Below are 20,083 nucleotides of genomic sequence, written 5' to 3'. Positions count from 1 at the left end.
TTATAAACAGAGCTCTGACTACTTATCATAGTACCATTCTTTGCCAAGGTATCTAAAGTTCTTATTTCTAGACACATTCATTTAACAAGGAAAGAGTCTGCCTCTATTGCTTTATCGTTATGTGACTATATATGGGTCTCTTGAGGCCAGTGCAGAGTTACTTGATAAATAATTGTGCTGTCCCAGAAATTCAAGGAACGTAGTGGAGAATCCAGGCTTCTGGCCCTTGGCACTGAGAATGCAGTCTTTTCAGGTTGGGATGGAGCCCAGGTACGTGACCACCCAAGGTTTGCTGAACTCATGCCTCGCATTGCTGAGGCAGGTAGACACAGGACTCCTTATGGCAGAAGGAAAGGTCTTGAGCAAGCAGAGAGAGTTGATAGGAACCGAGATGGAGAACGTGGGCCATTGGGTCAGAGAGAGTTTCAGCCAGAGGCCACGTAGCATTCTGGATAATTTTCTGGGAAAGAAATTACTGAGTGGCTTCTGAGGGCAAATGAGGGTTTTTGACCATCAGAGTTCTAGTTGGTGCCACTTTTCCTCTCAAATGTTCTCTAGGCCTATGTGTTATGTGGTCTAAAAAATCGTCTCCATTTCTCTCCCATTTTCCCTATCCCAAACAAGAATTACAGTATTTTCATCATCTGGGAGGGACAGCTGGCCTAGCGGGGGGTTCCCCCAGAGCTGTCTGGCTCCTCGGAGCAACTGACAGCTGGTCAGCAGTTGAGTGCCCTCGCTTCAGAGAATTTATAGCATGTTGCAGGGGTCAGGACCTCAGCCTGGGCTGGGACCCCAAAAGCAAAGTGAATCATACTGCAATTTTTGTGCATAAAACAAAGATTAAGAGGAAACAGAAAAGAGCAGATAGGAAAAATGATTTATTTTCATGACAAAAAGGGATAGAGAGAATTAAAGTTCATGGATGAAAACAATTTTCCTTAAACTCTTTCATTTTGCTGATAAAATAGCAAGCAGCAATGAGAATGAGAATTGCCAAAAAAAGCCTGTTCTTCTCTTATCTGATTCTTGTCTTTGATGACCAGAAAGATGTGCCTGTCCCTGGAGAAGGGGGAAGAAAGATCTCTAGGGACAGATGCCAAGAGCCTACAATGATTGCCCTGAAGAGACAAGCAGAGTGATGGGGCAGAGAGCTGTGAGTTGCTTACCCAAAATCTATTCCTCCATTTTTCTTTTCTAACTCTGATTTTATTTGGGAAAGGCAGTATACTCAGCTTTTTATAGAAAATATTTCTCAGGCTCTCTTGCATCTAGGAATGGTCACATGAACAGTTTTGTCAAATGAGTTGTAAGTGGAAGTCACTTCTGGGAAAGCTCTTTAATGGGAACTGAATCACTTGTCATAGGCCATTTATTCTCCTTTGTCTGTCCCCTTTCCCATGCCTGGTATATGAATGCAATGGCTGGACCTCCAGCAGCTTACATGAGACCACAAGGCACATGCTAAGGATGACTTTGAGTGGAAGGATAGACGAAGCCTCGGACCCTGATGATATCATGAAGCCATCAGATCAGCCCTTGGCTGCATACCTTAGTCTTCTTGTTATGCAACAAAAAACAAACCTTCATATTTTAAAAGCCACTATTATCGGGCCTTATGTTATATGTAGCCAAACTTAACAGCTAACTGATACAGGTTAAAAGATATCTGCTACCTTTTGGATTTTGTCAAATTTTCAGATACCAAAGGATTTATCCCCTGGAATACCACTCATTCTCTATAATCTCAGAGCAAATTATCTCAAACCATGGGCATGGTGAAATACCAGACTTTTTTACTTTCTTATTCCTGCTATTATCACCATCACCTCTTTCCTAGACCTACAAGCCCCAAAATGAATAATAAATAAATATTCTAGTGCTTGTCCCTTCCCTTAAGAAAATTAGAGTGTAGTATCTCAGGCAGATTCTGTGGATTAGTTGGATCTATAATTCTCATCAAGAAAACTTTATGTATTTATATAAATGGAAGGCATGTTGTAATTGAAGTGCTCTCCTATGGTATAGTAAAATGATTGAGAAGTTGACTGAAACCATATTGCCAGGTTCAAATCCCTGTTCCACCACTGATTAGCTGTGTGATTTGGGATACGATACTTAACATCTCTTAACCTTAGTTTCCTTATCTGCAAAATAGGGATAGGAATAGTTCCCATCTCTTAGGGCTGTTTTGAGAAATAAAAGGTAGCTGGCACATAGTTAGTGCTCAGTAAGTGGTTAGTACTGGTATCACAGTCTACCTTATTTTTTTAATGCAATTTTATTGAGATATAATCACATAATATACAATCATTCAAACTGTACAATCAGTTGTTCACAGTATCGTCATATAGTTGTGCTTTCATCACCAATTCAAACTTGGAACATTTTCATTACTTCCAAAAATAAGATGAAAATTAAAATAAAAAAGAATATCCAAAACATCCCATTCCCCTCCACCCCCCCATTGTTCATTTACTTTTTTAAAATACAGTTTAATTGAGATATATTCACACACCCTGCAGTCATCCGCAGTGTACAGTCAGCAATTCACAGCACCATCAAACAGTTGTGTGTTCATCACCAGAAACGCTTTTGAACCTTTTCCTTAGTCCAAATTAAAAATGAAAGCAAAAAAGAACACCTAAATCTTTCCATCCCTTCCATCCCACCGTCTTTATCTAATTTTTGTCCCCATTTTCCACTCATCTCTCCATATACAGTCTACCTTATTTTATTTGACAATGTCTTTTTTTCTGAGTTTCTAAACTTTTGCAAAACAAGGATCATGTCTTACTCATTTTTGTGCCTTTCTCATCCATCCCAGAAAAAGGACAGTGTGTGGCACATAGTAAATCTGTAGTATGTTTGATGTTGGTTTGAATAATCTGTTTTATTTCAATATCTAATAACCTCTTGGCTTGGTTAGAAGGATAGCTGATGAAAAAGTTTTGGGACTGATACTGTATTTATTTACCTAGAGAAATAACATCCTACAAAAATCTCTTATTTATATATATGTGTGTGTATATATATATATATATATGGAAAGAAAGTCTTCAAAATATCAGTAGTAGTGCTGTTATTGATGGCTTTTGTATTCATCTCTATACTTTTCTCTATTTTCCACATTTTCTGCACTGGATATTAGAAAAAAATTATTTGATCTTTAAAAATATCTCCTTGGACAAAAAGCCAAGGTTATAGTAAAAGAAAAAGGAATGAAATGCATATTGATAAGTATGACTTTCCAATAGTTTTTCTTGTGTTATGCCTTTCAGAAGACAGTCACCTAATAAAACAGTTTGAAAGTCCCTCCCCCAAATTAACATATTCTGATAAGTCTATAATAAGGAATGGAGGCACACTAGAAAATACATAACCAATGATGAGCTGAGCAAAGCAAACCTTCTTTCATAAAGTAAACAGCACACAGCTGTTTCCATCATGCTGACTGTTAAGAAGATTATCATACTCAGAATGGAAATTCCAGGAACCTGCATTCTAATTAACATGGAAATTAAATCCACAAAATAAATATGTATCAAAAGTTTATGCAGTCCCAGGGTACAATGGAGACAGATGCAGATTGATCTAATCTGGTTGCATTAGGAACCTGAGCATTTGTCAGGGAACATAGCGTGGAAAGTTGGCATTCAGTCCAATTAGGAAGGACAAAATAAAATGATGAAAGCAATTTCCTTTGTCCATTTAAACTGGGCATCCAAATAGCAGGCTATTCTTTGACCTTCCTTGGAAGGGTCAGGATGGCTTCTAATGGTCATTAAATAGACAGCCTATCCTTGCAATTGCTTAATGAGTAGGATTTAGGGAAATATATTCTAGATTGCAAATCAGCTAGGAAAGAATCTGCAAGATGTCCCTGACGTGTTCTTATTGTTTCTATTCATCCCTTTTTTTTTAATTTGGAGAAACCGGCAGGACTGGAGAACACTGGACTAAACTGAGTACAGGATCCATTGAACAAAATTGAGGTTCAAACTTACTGCTTCTAGCCAATGTGTGTTGCAGCTGCTTAAGAAAGTAAGTATTTTTTTGTCTTTTTGTTTTAATAAAACAGCTCCATTGGGTGCTTCTTCAAGGCCTCACATGAAATAGCTAAGGCACTGTCTGGCTATTTGTAAAAATAGATGATTTCTTAATTAGATTGGTGACTTGCAGGATTAGAGTTTTAGGATACTCTTAATTTTGCCCTAGGTTATAATTCCCAGCTGCTGTTACTTACAGCAACAGACTCACTGCTATTTCATCCAGCAGTCCAATCTGCAAGTAAATGGAAGCTAAATCAAATCTCTCTTCTTCTCTGTTAAATTCCAAGTTGCCATGAAAAAATTGATTATAAACACTGAATTTAGTAGGATAATTTTACAGGTTATTTTCCTGTGATTCATATGTCATTTTCCCCCCATCTTCTCATTCAGATTCAGATTAACCAACATTTATTAAGCATTTATTATGTGCCAAATTCCATGCTGGGTGACTTTTTTATATTCATTTTATTGAGATACATTCACATACCATGCAGTCATACAAAACAAATCATACATTCGATTGTTCACAGTACCATTACATAGTTGTACATTCATCACCTAAATCAATCCCCAACACCCTCATTACCACACACACAAAAATAACAAGAATAATAATTAAAGTGAAAAAGACCAATTAAAGTAAAAAAGAACACTGGGTGCCTTTGTCTGTGTGTTTGTTTGTTTCCTTCCCCCATTTTTCTACTCATCCATCCATAAACTAGACAAAGGGGAGTGTGGTCCTTATGGCTTTCCCAATCCCATTGTCACCACCATAAGCTACATTTTTATATAATCGTCTTCAAGTTTCATGGGTTCTAGGTTGTAGTTTGATAGTTTCAGGTATCTACTGCCAGCTACCCCAATTCTTTAGAACCTAAAAAGGGTTGTCTAAAGTGTGCGTAAGAGTGCCCACCAGAGTGACCTCTTGGCTCCTTTTGGAATCTCTCTGCTACTGAAGCTTATTTCATTTCCTTTCACATCCGCCTTTTGGTCAAGAAGATGTTTTCCATCCCACGATGCCAGGTCTACATTCCTCCCCGGGAGTCATATTCCACGTTGCCAGGGAGATTCACTCCCCTGGGTGTCTGATCCCACGTCGGGGGGAGGGCAGTGATTTCACCTTTCAAGTTGGCTTAGCCAGAGAGAGAGGGCCACATCTGAGCAACAAAGAGGCATTCGGGAGGAGGCTCTTAGGCACAATTATAGGGAGGCCTAGCCTCTCCTTTGCAGCAACAGTCTTCCCAAGGGCAAGTCCTGTGGTAGAGGGCTCAGCCCATCAAACCACCAGTCCGCTATGTCTGTGAGTACATTAGCAAGCATCGAAGTGGGGCAGACCAATACCCCTGCATTTTCCACCAGCTCCTCAAGGGGCAAGCCTAGATTTTAAGAGGCCTTGCAGCTTCCCTTATTACACTCTTGCAACTGTGCCGTCACCAAGTGACCCAGCCTGGGATAAACTGCTGGGACGTGGGGAACCATGTAAAGTAGAGATGAGCCATCTCAACTGAGCCCCTCCCCCAGCCCCAGCACCCAGCCACCGTGGCAGCTGACCACAGAATAGAACCACCTGGATAAACCCAGATAAATTGCCAACCTGCAGAGTCATGAGCTAAAAAATGGTGGTTGTTGTTTTAAGTTTTGTTGTAATTTGTTATGCAACAAAAGCTAAATGATACTAGAAGTGTCCATTTGAACAGTTTCTGGAATCTGTAGGCTATAAGGACACAGGAACATCTAACAACCCATGGAATAATGAAACGATCGTGGAAGGAACCAGAAGTGTCAGCCTCATCTGATCCTGGGGGAAGTAGTACTGTAAGATCATCAATAGAGAAATAGAAGGGACACCAAATAAGATAGAGAGAGGCAAAAGGAAAGAGAAAGGAAGCAAAGTAGGAAGGAGATTTTTATTTTGTACAATATAAATATTCAAGCCTGCGTGTGTAAGAACATCTCACTGATGTGATTGCTGTCACCAATGTATTTGCTGTCAGTGTAAAATAAGTCAATGTAAGCAGATCCTTGTTGCCTTATCTCCTCCTGGTAGTGTTGCTGCATTGATGGTCTATGGTCTGGGACTTGGCAGACATAATTCTTGTGAAGGTGTACTTCCCATCCCTTTCTACTACCTAGGAAGGTTGAGATTGCTCCAAGCAGGAGGAAGAGAGAGCTTGTCACAACTTGGTGTAGCAGAAGCACGTGGCAGCCAGTCTCTGCAGAGTTCAGTTGGCTGGTTCTAAGGAAATCCACACTTGACTTGGCCAATGCCCAACAAAGATGACAACTGAAGAGATGGTTCTTTCAGCAAAAATAAGGAAGTCCTAGCCAGTATATACTCAGTCTGTCAGTGTCAGATTTGGAAATGTTTTAAGGGGAGAAGAGACAGTTTTGAGTATTTGATGCAACCTTCTAGACTATCTTAAGGGGAGGAGAAAGGGGCGGTGAAGGGAGAGTTCAGGGGTAAAACTCAGAAGCTGGAACTTTAGGAGAAAGAGATTGACCACACTAGTGGCTCAAGTGGAAGAAAAAAAATCTCTGTGAGTGGCTGAGAGTTGTAGCGGTTACAAGCTATGCCATTCTTGTGATCAGTCCTTTGTATATAAATTGATTTTCTCTTTATTTCTGGAAGCTTTGGGGATCTTTGGTCTTCCCCTGGGTTTTTGAAATTTCACAATGACATGGCTTTATGGTAAACATGTTTTTTCATTCATTGGACTGGGCAATCAGTTCAATATTTTAATCTGAAGACAGGTTCTTTATTTTGAGAATTTTCTTGTTCTTTTCTGGAATTCCCGTTATTTAGATGTTGAACCTCTTCTATGGTACAGCTCTGTCTTTTTGTTCTACTTTCTAGGAGACTTCCCTAATTTTTTTCTGAGTTCTCCCGACTTCCTTTTTTCCTTTTAGGGTGTTTTTTATCCTCTTTTATGCTGGAGGATTTCCTTGAATGTTGGATGACCCTTGGCTGACTGGACACTCTGCATGCCTGGACAGGGTTCAAAAACCAGTGGTTCCACTGAAGGCAGCCGCCAGCGTTTTCAGTGGGGATTCCCAAATGTCAGTATCTGTAGGTCTTTGTTCTGGGATGATTCTATTTCTCTAGAAAAAGATGCTTCAATATCCTGCCTGAGGGGTTTAAGCCAGGTTGTTTCCAGTGGTCTATAGCAGGGGGTAGAGAGGGTGGTAGTGAGGCATGTGGGTGTGTGTGTCTTAGTTTTCCAGGGCCATGGTAACCAGTTACCACAACTGCTGGCTTAAACAACAGAAATTTATTGTCTCACAGTTCTGGAGGCTAGAAGTCTGAAATCGAGATGTCAGCAAGGCCATGCTTCCTCTTAAGGGGTGTGCCAGTTTGGATGTATTATGTCCCCCAAAACGGCATTATCTTTGATGCAATCTTGTGTGGGCAGACATATTAGTGTTGATTAGATTGTAATTCTTTGATTGAGCATTTCCCGGGAGATGCGTCCCACCCAACTGTAGGTGATAACTCTGATTGGATAATTTCCATGGAAGTGTGGCCCTGCCCATTCAGCATGGGCCTTGATTAGTTTACTAGAGCACTATATAAGCTCAGACAGAAGGAGCGAGCTTGCTACAGCCAAGAGGGACACTTTGAAGAATGCACAAGAGCTGAGAGAGGAACTGCAGTTTACAGAGACATTTTGGAGATGGCCTTTGAAAGCAGACTTTTGCTCTGGAGAAGCTAAGAGAAGACAAACACCCAGGAGCAACTGAGAGTGACGTTTTGGAGAGAAGGTGATGCCTAGAGAGAAACATCCTGAGAGAAAACCATATTGAAACCAGAACTCCAGAGCAGATGCCAACCAGGTGCCTTCCCAGCTAACAGAGGTTTTCCGGACACCATTGGCCATCCTCCAGTGAAGGTACCTGATTGTTGATGCCTTACCTTGGAAACTTTATGGCCTTAAGACTGTAACTGTCTAGCCAAATAAATCCCTTCTATAAAAGCTGATCCATTTCTGGTGTTTTGCATTCTGGCAGCATTGGCAAATTAGAACAAGGGGAGAATGCACCCCATGCTGCTCCCCTGGCTCTGGTGGGAGGCAGCACTGCATGACACTCCTGGGCTTCTGCTTCCATCACACGACATCTTTCTCTTTCTGTCTTTGTCTGTTAACTGTGTCCAAACTTCCTCTGTTTATAAGGACCCCAGTCATACTGGATTAAGGGCCCACCCTAACCAGTTTGACCTCATCTAAACTAGTAACGTCTTCAAAGATCCCATTTACAAATAAGTTCACGTTCACAGAGCCAGAGCTTAGGGCATGAATTTGAGGGGGAAGCAATTTAGTCTATAACTGGTGGGAAGGTGGCTCTTCCATTTCAATATGCCAAATTTCAGTAATTCCCATGTTTTGAAATTCTGACAAATCCTGTTTTCATGTCAGAATTTTTGCAATCTTGTTTTCCTTCCAATTGCTGCCAGATTTCCCTCTCTGGGCCTGGTGTTCCTGAGTCTAGAATCCCCCTAGTACAGTTTTCTCTTACTACAGATTTTAAGGACATGGATAGAGATTTGGAGTCTGACTGCCTCTTTTACAGACTTTCAAATAATCTTCCTTTCAGACCCTATTTCACTCTTGCCTTCCACAGTATCAGGATCCTCCAATTCCCGAGTGAGGGGAGGGGGGTGGTGGTGGTGGCTGGGGAGAGAATCAGCTTGCTTCCCAATGAGGTCTTTCTCTGCAAACATTCTTTTTTTTTTTTTTCTTTTTTTTTTTTTTTTAATCATCATTTTATTGAGATATATTCACATACCACGCAGTCATACAAAACAAATTGTACTTTCGATTGTTTACAGTACCATTACATAGTTGTACATTCATCACCTAAATCAATCCCTGACACCTTCATTAGCACACACAAAAAAATAACAAGAATAATAATTAGAGTGAAAAAGAGCAATTGAAGTAAAAAAGAACACTGGGTACCTTTGTCTGTTTGTTTCCTTCCCCTACTTTTCTACACATCCATCCATAAACTAGACAAAGTGGAGTTTGGTCCTTATGGCATTCCCAATCCCATTGTCACCCCTCATAAGCTACATTTTTATACAACTGTCTTCGAGATTCATGGGTTCTGGGTTGTAGTTTAATAGTTTCAGGTATCCACCACCAGCTACCCCAATTCTTTAGAACCTAAAAAGGGTTGTCTAAAGTGTGCGTAAGAGTGCCCACCAGAGTGATCTCTTGGCTCGTTTTGGAATCTCTCTGCCACTGAAGCTTATTTCATTTCCTTTCACATCCCCCTTTTGGTCAAGAAGATGTTCTCCATCCCACGATGCCGGGTCTACATTCCTCCCCGGGAGTCATATTCCACGTTGCCAGGGAGATTCACTCCCCTGGGTGTCTGATCCCACGTAGGGGGGAGGGCAGTGATTTCACCTTTCAAGTTGGCTTAGCCAGAGAGAGAGGGCCACATCTGAGCAACAAAGAGGCATTCAGGAGGAGACTCTTAGGCACAAATACAGGGAGGCCTAGCCTCTCCTTTGCAGCAACCGTCTTCCCAAGGGTAAAACTTATGGTAGAGGGCTCAACCCATCAAACCACCAGTCCCCTATGTCTGTGGTCATGTTAGCAACCATGGAGGTGGGGTAGGCGAATACCCCTGCATTCTCCACAGGCTCCTCAAGGGGGCACTACATCTTTTTTTTTTTTTTCCTTGTTTGTCTTTTTTCTTTTTCTTTTTTTTCTTTTTTAACTTTCCCTTCTTTTTTAAATCAACTGCATGAAAAAAAAAGTTAAAAAGAAAACAAACATACAATAAAAGAACATTTCAAAGAGACCATAACAAGGGAGTAAGAAAAAGACAACTAACCTAAGATAACTGCTTAACTTCCAACATGTTCCTACTTTACCCCAAGAAAGTTACATAATATAGCAACATTTCAGTGAACTTGTTCCTACTACATCCATCAGAAATTAACAGACCATAGTCATTTCTGGGCATCCCCAGAACGTTAAATAGCTTATCTGTTCTTCTTGGATTATTGTTCCCCCTTCCTTAATTGCTCTCTACTGCTAGTTCCCCTACATTCTACATTATAAACCATTTGTTTTACATTTTTCAAAGTTCACATTAGTGGTAGCATATAATATTTCTCTTTTTGTGCCTGGCTTATTTCGCTCAGCATTATGTCTTCAAGGTTCATCCATGTTGTCATATGTTTCACCAGATCGTTCCTTCTTACTGCCGCGTAGTATTCCATCGTGTGTATATACCACATTTTATTTATCCACTCATCTGTTGAAGGACATTTGGGTTGTTTCCATCTCTTGGCAATTGTGAATAATGCTGCTATGAACATTGGCGTGCAGATATCTGTTCGTGTCACTGCTTTCCGATCTTCCGGGTATATACCGAGAAGTGCAATCGCTGGATCGAATGGTAGCTCTATATCTAGTTTTCTAAGGAACTGCCAGACTGACTTCCAGAGTGGCTGAACCATTATACAGTCCCACCAACAATGAATAAGAGTTCCAATTTCTCCACATCCCCTCCAGCATTTGTAGTTTCCTGTTTGTTTAATGGCAGCCATTCTAACCGGTGTTAGATGGTATCTCATTGTGGTCTTAATTTGCATCTCTCTAATAGCTAGTGAAGCTGAACATTTTTTCATGTGTTTCTTGGCCATTTGTATTTCCTCTTCAGAGAACTGTCTTTTCATATCTTTTGCCCATTTTATAATTGGGCTGTCTGTACTATTGTCATTGAGTTGTAGGATTTCTTTGTATATGCAAGATATCAGTCTTTTGTCAGATACATGGTTTCCAAAAATTTTTTCCCATTGAGTTGGCTGCCTCTTTACCTTTATGAGAAATTCCTTTGAGGTGCAGAAACTTCTAAGCTTGAGGAGTTCCCATTTATCTATTTTCTCTTTTGTTGCTTGTGCTTTCGGTGTAAAGTCTAGGAAGTGGCCTCCTAATACAAGGTCTTGAAGATGTTTTCCTACATTATCTTCTAGGAGTTTTATGGTACTTTCTTTTATATTGAGATCTTTGGTCCATTTTGAGTTAATTTTTGTGTAGGGGGTGAGGTAGGGGTCCTCTTTCATTCTTTTGGATATGGATATCCAACTCTCCCAGCCCCATTTGTTGAAAAGACCGTTATGGCTCAGTTCGGTGACTTTGGGGGCCTTATCAAAGATCAGTCGGCCATAGATCTGAGGGTCTATCTCTGAATTCTCTATTCGATTCCATTGATCTATATGTCTATCTTTGTGCCAGTACCATGCTGTTTTGGCAACTGTGGCTTTATAATAAGCTTCAAAGTCAGGGAGTGTAAGTCCTCCCACTTCGTTTTTCTTTTTTAGAGTGTCTTTAGGAATCCGAGGCATCTTCCCTTTCCAAATAAATTTGATAACTAGCTTTTCCAAGTCTGCAAAGTAGGTTGTTGGAATTTTGATTGGGATTGCATTGAATCTGTAGATGAGTTTGGGTAGAATTGACATCTTAATGACATTTAGCCTTCCCATCCATGAACATGGAATATTTTTCCATCTTTTAAGGTCCCCTTCTATTTCTTTTAGTAGAGTTATGTAGTTTTCTTTGTATAGGTCTTTTACATCTTTGGTTAAGTTTATTCCTAGGTACTTGATTTTTTTAGTTGCTATTGAAAATGGTATCTTTTTCTTGAGTGTCTCTTCAGTTTGTTCATTTCTAGCATATAGAAACATTACTGACTTATGGGCATTAATCTTGTATCCCGCTACTTTGCTAAATTTGTTTATTAGCTCTAGTAGGTGTATCGTTGATTTCTCAGGGTTTTCTAGATATAAGATCATATCATCTGCAAACAATGACAGTTTTACTTCTTCTTTTCCAATTTGGATGCCTTTTATTTCTTTGTCTTGCCGGATTGCCCTGGCTAGCACTTCCAGCACAATGTTGAATAACAGTGGTGACAGCGGGCATCCTTGTCTTGTTCCTAATCTTAGAGGGAAGGCTTTCAGTCTCTCACCATTGAGTACTATGCTGGCTGTGGGTTTTTCATATATGCTCTTTATCATGTTGAGGAAGTTTCCTTCAATTCCTACCTTTTGAAGTGTTTTTATCAAAAAGGGATGTTGGATTTTGTCAAATGCTTTTTCAGCATCTATTGAGATGATCAATTGATTTTTCCCTTTCGAGTTTTTAATGTGTTGTAATACATTGATTGTTTTTCTTATGTTGAACCATCCTTGCATGCCTGGAATGAACCCCACTTGGTCATGGTGTATGATTTTTTTAATGTGTCTTTGGATTCGATTTGCAAGTATTTTGTTGAGGATTTTTGCATCTATATTCATTAGGGAGATTGGCCGGTAGTTTTCCTTTTTTGTAGCATCTTTGCCTGGTTTTGGTATTAGATTGATGTTAGCTTCATAAAATGAGTTAGGTAGTGTTCCATTTTTTTCAATGTTTTGAAAGAGTTTGAGTAAGATTGGTGTCAGTTCTTTCTGGAAAGTTTGGTAGAATTCCCCTGTGAAGCCATCTGGCCCTGGGCATTTATTTGTGGGAAGATTTTTGATGACTGATTGGATCTCTTTGCTTGTGATGGGTTGGTTGAGGTCTTCTATTTCCTCTCTGGTCAGTCTAGGTTGTTCATATGTTTCCAGGAAATTGTCCATTTCTTCTACATTATCCAGTTTGTTGCCATACAGTTGTTCATAATATCCTCTTATAATTTTTTTAATTTCTTCAGGATCTGCAGTTATGTCACCTTTTTCATTCATTATTTTGTTTATATGGGTCTTCTCTCTTTTTGATTTTGTCAGTCTAGCTAGGGGCTTGTCAATCTTGTTGATCTTCTCAAAGAACCAACTTTTGGTGATATTTATCCTCTCTATTGTTTTTTTGTTCTCTATGTCATTTATTTCTGCTTTAATCCTTGTTATTTCTTTTCTTGTACTTGGTTTAGGATTGGTTTGCTGTTCATTTTCTAGCTTCTTCAGTTGATCCATTAGTTCTTTGATTTTGGCTCTTTCTTCCTTTTTAATATATGCGTTTAGTGCTATAAATTTCCCCCTTAGCACTGCTTTTGCTGCATCCCATAGGTTTTGGTATGTTGTGTTCTCATTTTCATTCGTCTCTATATATTTAGCAATTTCTCTTGCTATTTCTTCTTTAACCCACTGATTGTTTAGGAGTGTGTTGTTTAACCTCCAGGTATTTGTGAATTTTCTATGTCTCTGATGGTTATTGACTTCTAATTGTATTCCATTGTGGTCAGAGAATGTGCTTTGAATAATTTCAATCTTTTTAAATTTATTGAGGCTTGTTTTATGTCCCAGCATATGATCTATTCTGGAGAAAGTTCCGTGAGCACTAGAAAAGTATGTGTATCCTAGTGATTTGGGATGTAATGTCCTGTAGATGTCTGTTAAATCTAATTCATTTATCAGATTGTTTAGGTTTTCAATTTCCTTATTGGTCTTCTGTCTGGTTGATCTATCTATAGGAGAGAGTGATGTGTTGAAGTCTCCCACAATTATTGTAGAAACATCAATTGCTTCCTTTAGTTTTGCCAGTGTTTCTCTCATGTATTTTGTGGCACCTTGATTGGGTGCATAGACATTTACGATTGTTATTTCTTCTTGCTGAATTGCCCCTTTTATTAGTATGTAGTGGCCTTCTTTGTCTCTCAAAACATCCCTGCATTTGAAGTCTATTTTATCTGAGATTAATATTGCTACACCTGCTTTCTTTTGGCTGTAGCTTGCATGAAATATTTTTTTCCATCCTTTCACTTTCAGTTTCTTTGTGTCCCTGTGTCTAAGATGAGTCTCTTGTATGCAACATATTGATGGTTCATTTTTTTTGATCCATTCTGCGAATCTATATCTTTTAATTGGGGAGTTTAATCCATTTACATTCAACGTTATAACCGTGAAGGCATTTCTTGAATCGGCCATCTTATCCTTTGGTTTATGTTTGCCATATTTTTCCCTCTCTCTATTAATATCCTTTATTGTACCCATACCGAATCTCTTTAGTACTGAACCTTTCTCCAAGTCTCTCTGTCCTGTCTTTGTTTCTCTGTCTGTAGGGCTCCCTTTAGTATCTCCAGTAGGGCAGGTCTCTTGTTAGCAAATTCTCTCAGCATTTCTTTGTCTGTGAAAAATTTAAGCTCTCCCTCAAATTTGAAGGAGAGCTTTGCTGGATAAAGTATTCTTGGCTGGAAATTCCTCTCACTCAGAATTTTAAATATATCGTGCCACTGCCTTCTCGCCTCCATGGTGGCTGCTGAGTAGTCACTACTTAGTCTTATGCTGTTTCCTTTGTAAGTGGTGAATTGCTTTTCTCTTGCTGCTTTCAGAACTTGCTCCTTCTCTTCTATGTTTGACGGTGTGATCAGTATATGTCTCGGAGTGGGTTTTTTTGGATTTATTCTATTTGGAGTTCGCTGAGCATTTATGATTTGTGTATTTATGTTGTTTAGAAGATTTGGGAAGTTTTCCCCAACAATTTCTTTGAATACTCTTCCTAGACCTTTACCCTTTTCTTCCCCTTCTGGGACACCAATGAGTCTTATATTCGGACGTTTCATATTATCTATCATATCCCTGAGGTCCATTTCGATTTTTTTCAATTTTTTTCCCCATTCTTTCTTTTATGCTTTCATTTTCCATTCTGTCATCTTCGAGGTCACTGATTCGTTGTTCAACTTCCTCTTGTCTTGTACTATGAGTGTCCAGAATCTTTTTAATTTGGTCAACAGTTTCTTTAATTTCCATAAGATCATCCATTTTTTTATTTAGTCTTGCAATGTCTTCTTTATGCTCTTCTAGGGTCTTCTTGATTTCTTTCATATCCCGTACTATGGTCTCATTGTTCATCTTTAGTTCTTTGAGTAGCTGCTCTAGGTGCTGTGTCTCTTCTGGTCTTTTGATTTGGGTGCTTGGGCTTGGGTTATCCATATCGTCTGGTTTTTTCATATGCTTTATAATTTTCTGTTGTTTTTGGCCTCATGGCATTTGCTGAACTTGATAGGGTTCTTTTAGGGTTTGTAGACCTATTGAAGTCCTTATCTCTAATTTATCAGATCTACAGCTTCGTGGAGTACACTTTCTCTAACTAACCAGCAGGTGGCGTCCACGAGCCACCTGTTCTCCACAAGCCAGTTCTCCCCTGCATAGCCTTTTTGGTGAGTGGGGGAGTGAGTCTTGTGGGGCCCAATTGGTGTACCAAGCTTGCGTGTGTAGTTGGTGTTGCCTGCCCTGTATGTGGGGCGTGTTTCTGGGCAGTCGGGGAGGGGGGGTGGCCCTAACAATCAAATCTCCCTGATGATCCTGGAGTTTTAAAGCTGCTGCAATAGTCTAATCCTTCAGTTCAGTCCTGCCACAGTTTGTCTCTGCCACTGACCCACAAGTCTTTGGTATTGGCGTATGGCTCCTGAGACTTGCAAGTGGGCCCCTCTTCCAGGCCGTGCACCCCGGGTCCTCTGTTGAGGGATGACTGTGCTATGTCACAGGTGAGTGCCGTCCCCCCAGGGCAGTTCTGGGCTGCTGGGCTGTGTAGGGAGGCTCCCAGTCTGCTCAAATGATGGCTGAATGGGGCTTTGTTAATTCACACTGCTCCACCTTCCCAGTTCTGGGACATTCAGCTGAGGTTGCAGGGAAGGCTAATGTCCACGCCCAGTTTTGTGGTGTGTGCCTGTTATTTGAAGCACTTCCGTCACACTGGGTTGTCTGGGGCAGCTCTGGGCTATGGGGCTGGCGATGGGCAGGAGTGTTTCCTGTCCACCAGGATGGTGGCTGTGAGCGGACACCCCCCTTTTTTTGGGAAGTTGTGGTGTTTAGTGAATTTTCTCAGCCACTGGATTATTGCCTTTTGTCTCAGAGCTCTAGCTCTCTTAGTTCTGCTCTTGACTTGACGTGCCCAAATTGCAATTCTTTGAAGCTTTTTGTATTGGGCTTCTTAGAGTAATTGTTTTAGAAAAAGAAAAAAGGATTTAAAAAAAAATAAAAAAAACGGCCCTCCTCAGAGATCTAATGGGTTATTGAAATGCTAATAGACAAAGCAACCAGGGCCATTAAGGAAAGGTCCACAGGGCAGAGAGATCAGCTTTGCTTCGGGATTTGCATATGCGCCTCAAGGCCTGAGCTCCGCCCTTCCCCTTTCTGTGTTCACCAGAACTCCAAAAATCCTCTGCTTTTATTTTGGAGTTTTTCGTGTTGTTTTTTTTCTATGCCTGTCTCCTCTCTGCTGGGCTGGCTGCTCTCAGAGTCTCTGGTGTCTGGTCTCAGTCTATCTATGGTTGGAGTTTGAATCAGTAGAATGAGTTTCCGATAAGAGCAGCCACTGCAGTTCTCCCTTCTCCTTCCTGGAGCTGACAGCCCCTCCTCCCCCGGGACTGAGCCTGGCAGGGAGGGGCGCGGGTCCCCTGGCCGCAAAAACTTACAGATTTCGCTGATCTCAGCAGTTCCACGTTTTCATGAGTGTTGTATGAAGTATGCCCAAAGACAGATTGCTCTGTGGTGTCCAGTCCACGCAGTTCCTGGCTTTTTACCTACTTTCCTGGAGGAGTAACTAAAACTTACAGCTCACCAGTCTGCCATCTTGCCCCGCCTCTGCAAACATTCTTAAATCACTGATCATTCTTTCTTCTGCTCTCCATCTTTATATACTATGGTTCATTGTTACAGATATCTCCCTATCTAGTGTCATCAAAGTTGGAGTCTGTTTCTTATTCTATTTGTTGCTTTTGGGGTGATTATTTCAAGGAAAAAGGTATAGAAATATTTTTCCTTTGCCATCATAAAATTAGAAGTCCTTAACCTCAATGTATTGATCCACTTACAATGTCTGTGTCTTGACCCTCAACTACATAAGGGGAGGAATTAGTGTCTCTACATTTCTCCCTTCTTGTTCTTCCTCCTGTCCCAATCCCAATTTCTATCAGCTGTACCATTATTTTAAAATTTTAAAGGTTTAGATGAAAATGTTTACATTCTTCTCTTTATTCATACTTTGTCTATAGCTTGAGTCTAAAAAAAAGCAGATCATTCATAATATTATGAATATATGAACATTATTCAGTGAAGAATCAAGTACTGTGATTTGACTCATAGGAAAAGGAAATATAATTTCCCCTTCAGTACACTTCTGCAACTTCAAGGAAAACATGAAGGGCCTGTTTTTCTTACATTCCATCAGCTGCTCAAAACACTGGAACATTTCAGTTTGATTCATATTCGAACCAATTCTTTCTTCTAAGCTTTTTGTTTTTCTTGGCACTTTTCCAGTTTAATTTATTGGAGGAGTTGAGGAAGTTACTTTTCTTCAAAGGGAATGTTTGCTAGAATACGGGAATTAAAATATAAATAACCTTAACAAATTTTCAAGAACTTCCCCTGTTTGCCCATCTTGCTTCTCATTGCAGTTAGATGACTATTTGGGTAGAAATTTGACCTTATTTTCAACCTAACTCAGATGTATGTTTGACTCTGGGAAAAATAAACTGTCAAGTTCAGACTTCCTTAGAATTTCAGGAAGAATGCTGTAAGGCAGCATGTCTTTGAGAGTTAATCTCTTTGTTGATATTAAACATACAAAATATTGCAAACATAAAAGGAACAAATGTTGGGATAAGCTACAAGAATGTATTTTTCTCTGAGCATATCTCTTGCACATTCATCAGAGAAATTACCCTAAGACATTGCCAGTACTTTCTTAATGTCAACTCAGATGGTACTAATCTCTAGAGAAGTTAAACCAGAAAGCTTTAAGTAATGCTTCCACTGTTACTGTGATTAAGGAGAGAAGGGGAAACTCATCTATTCTGTAGCATGCACCATCTTGGTGCTTTTATGTGTGGTATGATTTAAGGCCAGAAGAGTTGGTCCACCTTGCTGGGGAAACAAAGTTGCCTTCTCCTCTGCTTTCCTGCTCTTAGTGACCATGGCCTCTGACCTTTCTGGTATAAGGTTAATAATCTGGTTATTAATCTGGTTAATAATCTGGTATAAGGTTAATAATCTGTCCCTATTCCCCAGTATGTTCCCCCACAGTCTCCCTCTGCATTTGGTATTGATCCTTCCTCCCATCCCTTCTCTCTGCTCAGATTCTTAAACCCTGAAATCCTCCTTTATTTATTTGTCTCAAAAAATTCTAGTGCTGCACTTGTATCTTGTAATGTTTAATGTCAGCTTTCCTCTTGAGTAAATAAATGTTTTCTAAGGAGTCCAAATTCCCTTTCCTTGAATCTCAGAATGTCAGAGCTGGAAGGGACCCCAAAGTCAGCTGGACCAGTAGTTCTGGCCCATTTCAACTTGCAGAGACCCTGGAGATATTGCAAGAGTCTTGGAATCCATTTATACTTATAGGTTTTTTATTTCTTTCAGTGAGTGACAAAATTGACAAAATTTTCATACTCTAAAAACCTGGGAACCACTGATTTATACCAGCTCCCTCATTTAAAAAATGAAAACAAGAAGCTCAGAAAATGATTTGATTTGCCCAAGGTCGAGCAGTGAGTTAGGAACAAGATGGGACTGAGGCCTGGTCTTTGGATCCCACTCATCAATCCATTGCTCTTTCCAGTACTCCACCCACCAACTTACCATAATCCTGGAAATGGCATTGCAGCTCCCACAAACTGTGCTGCAAGGGAGAGCCAAGTCCCTGCCTGGCTTGGGCTAAATTATGAGAGAAGCAAGTCTCCTTCCACAGCAAATGCTAAGCTTTATTGAAAAGTACTGCAGAATGAAACAAACAAACAAACAAACAAACAAACAAAACATCCTCAGAGAAGGCACTAGTATTTTAAAAGAATTGCCCCATGTTTTTTCAGATAATCTTATCTTGCCCACAGCCCCTGCCACAGATGAAGGAGAGGCCCTAATTCCCAGGAGCCCACTTGTTAGATCCAGGCAATAGGCTTTCCAGAAATCTGTGGTTTTGCTCTAAAAGAGATCATCAGGACCAAATTCCTTCCTCAGGGGTTATGGGATTGGAACTCTGAGAGACTAAATCATCTTGTGGAGGAGGCATGTGCAGGAAAGAAATGATCTGTTGGGACTGGTGGAATTTTGAACCTCAAGCCCATGAAGAGAGAATGAGAATGAGATACGGAGAGGGAAGAAAGAGGAAGGACTGCACACGGGAAAATGAAGATGAGGGAGCATGTGGCTAGAGAGAAAGTGAGATGGAGAAAGGAGGAGCGGGAAGACCTGGAAAACATGTTAGATCCAACCTTTCCAGCTCCTACTTCCTGTCACAGGAGGCCCAACTTTCCTAGGATCCCAGAAGCTTTCTGCATCCTAAAATAAGCCCTTTATACTGAAGCTGATTGGAGTGGGGTTTGCCCTCTGAATCAGTGGCCAGTTCTGTGGGAACAAATTCAGAGCTTTTACAAGATAGCCTGGAGCTCTCCCAGCCTGAGGGATGGTGGCCGCCCAAGACTGTTTAGATGCCAAGGCTGCCTCATTAGGAAAGTGAACAACTTGAGCACTTAAAATGCAATCAGCACTGCTCCAGCAGGCATAAGGGTTAACGTGTGGTACTAATGTGGGTTGGACAGCTGAGAATCATCTAATACGAGAGTCTCAGGGCAGAAGAATCTGAGGGATCAGCCACACAACTTCTCAATGGAGTTGAGACTCTTCAAATGAATCACAAATATTTCTCTTAATCACAAATATTTCTGCGATCAATTACTGTTCAGAAGGACTCTCTGAGCACTTGAGAATGGGAATGAAGGTTCCATATAATCACTCTAGCATCCTTCATTTCAGTGAAAAAAAAAAAAAAGAAAGGATTTTAAGATTTCTGTTTTCCAAGGCACTTGATGTGAAACATCTCATATTAAGATTTAGGAAAGGAGAGAAAAATGTGCACTGTAGTATTTAAATCTATATATCTTTGTTTTCTCCAGGGCAAGAGACAAAAATAATAATAAATAGAAACATGTTTTCAGCATGGTGACAGAAGAGGGTATCAGCATAATCCCACAGTGGAAATAAAGAAGGAAAGAGAACAAGCCAGATTATAGTTTGAGAAAGATGTGGAATGAAGATGAAAAACCAGAAA

At 40.2% G+C, this 20,083-nt stretch overlaps 1 protein-coding gene across 6 annotated transcripts in view; it reads left to right on the top strand.

Moving 5' to 3' along the window:
- The window catches only part of PCED1B (PC-esterase domain containing 1B), a 266,494-nt gene that overhangs the window by 192,121 nt on the left and 54,290 nt on the right, over nucleotides 1-20,083 (top strand). For all 6 annotated transcript variants that reach the window (XR_005218329.1, XR_005218330.1, XR_005218328.1 and 3 more), the window contains exons 3-4: nucleotides 1,044-1,153; nucleotides 3,930-4,041. The gene's annotated coding sequence lies outside the window, so the exon portion shown is untranslated. The remainder of the gene's footprint in view (nucleotides 1-1,043; nucleotides 1,154-3,929; nucleotides 4,042-20,083) is intronic.

This window comes from Choloepus didactylus, chromosome 8 (genome assembly GCF_015220235.1).
Source record: "Choloepus didactylus isolate mChoDid1 chromosome 8, mChoDid1.pri, whole genome shotgun sequence".
Classification (NCBI taxonomy): Eukaryota; Metazoa; Chordata; class Mammalia; order Pilosa; family Megalonychidae; genus Choloepus; species Choloepus didactylus.
Note: the sequence above shows the minus strand (reverse complement) of the source record. Positions and strands in the feature narration are given on the sequence as shown.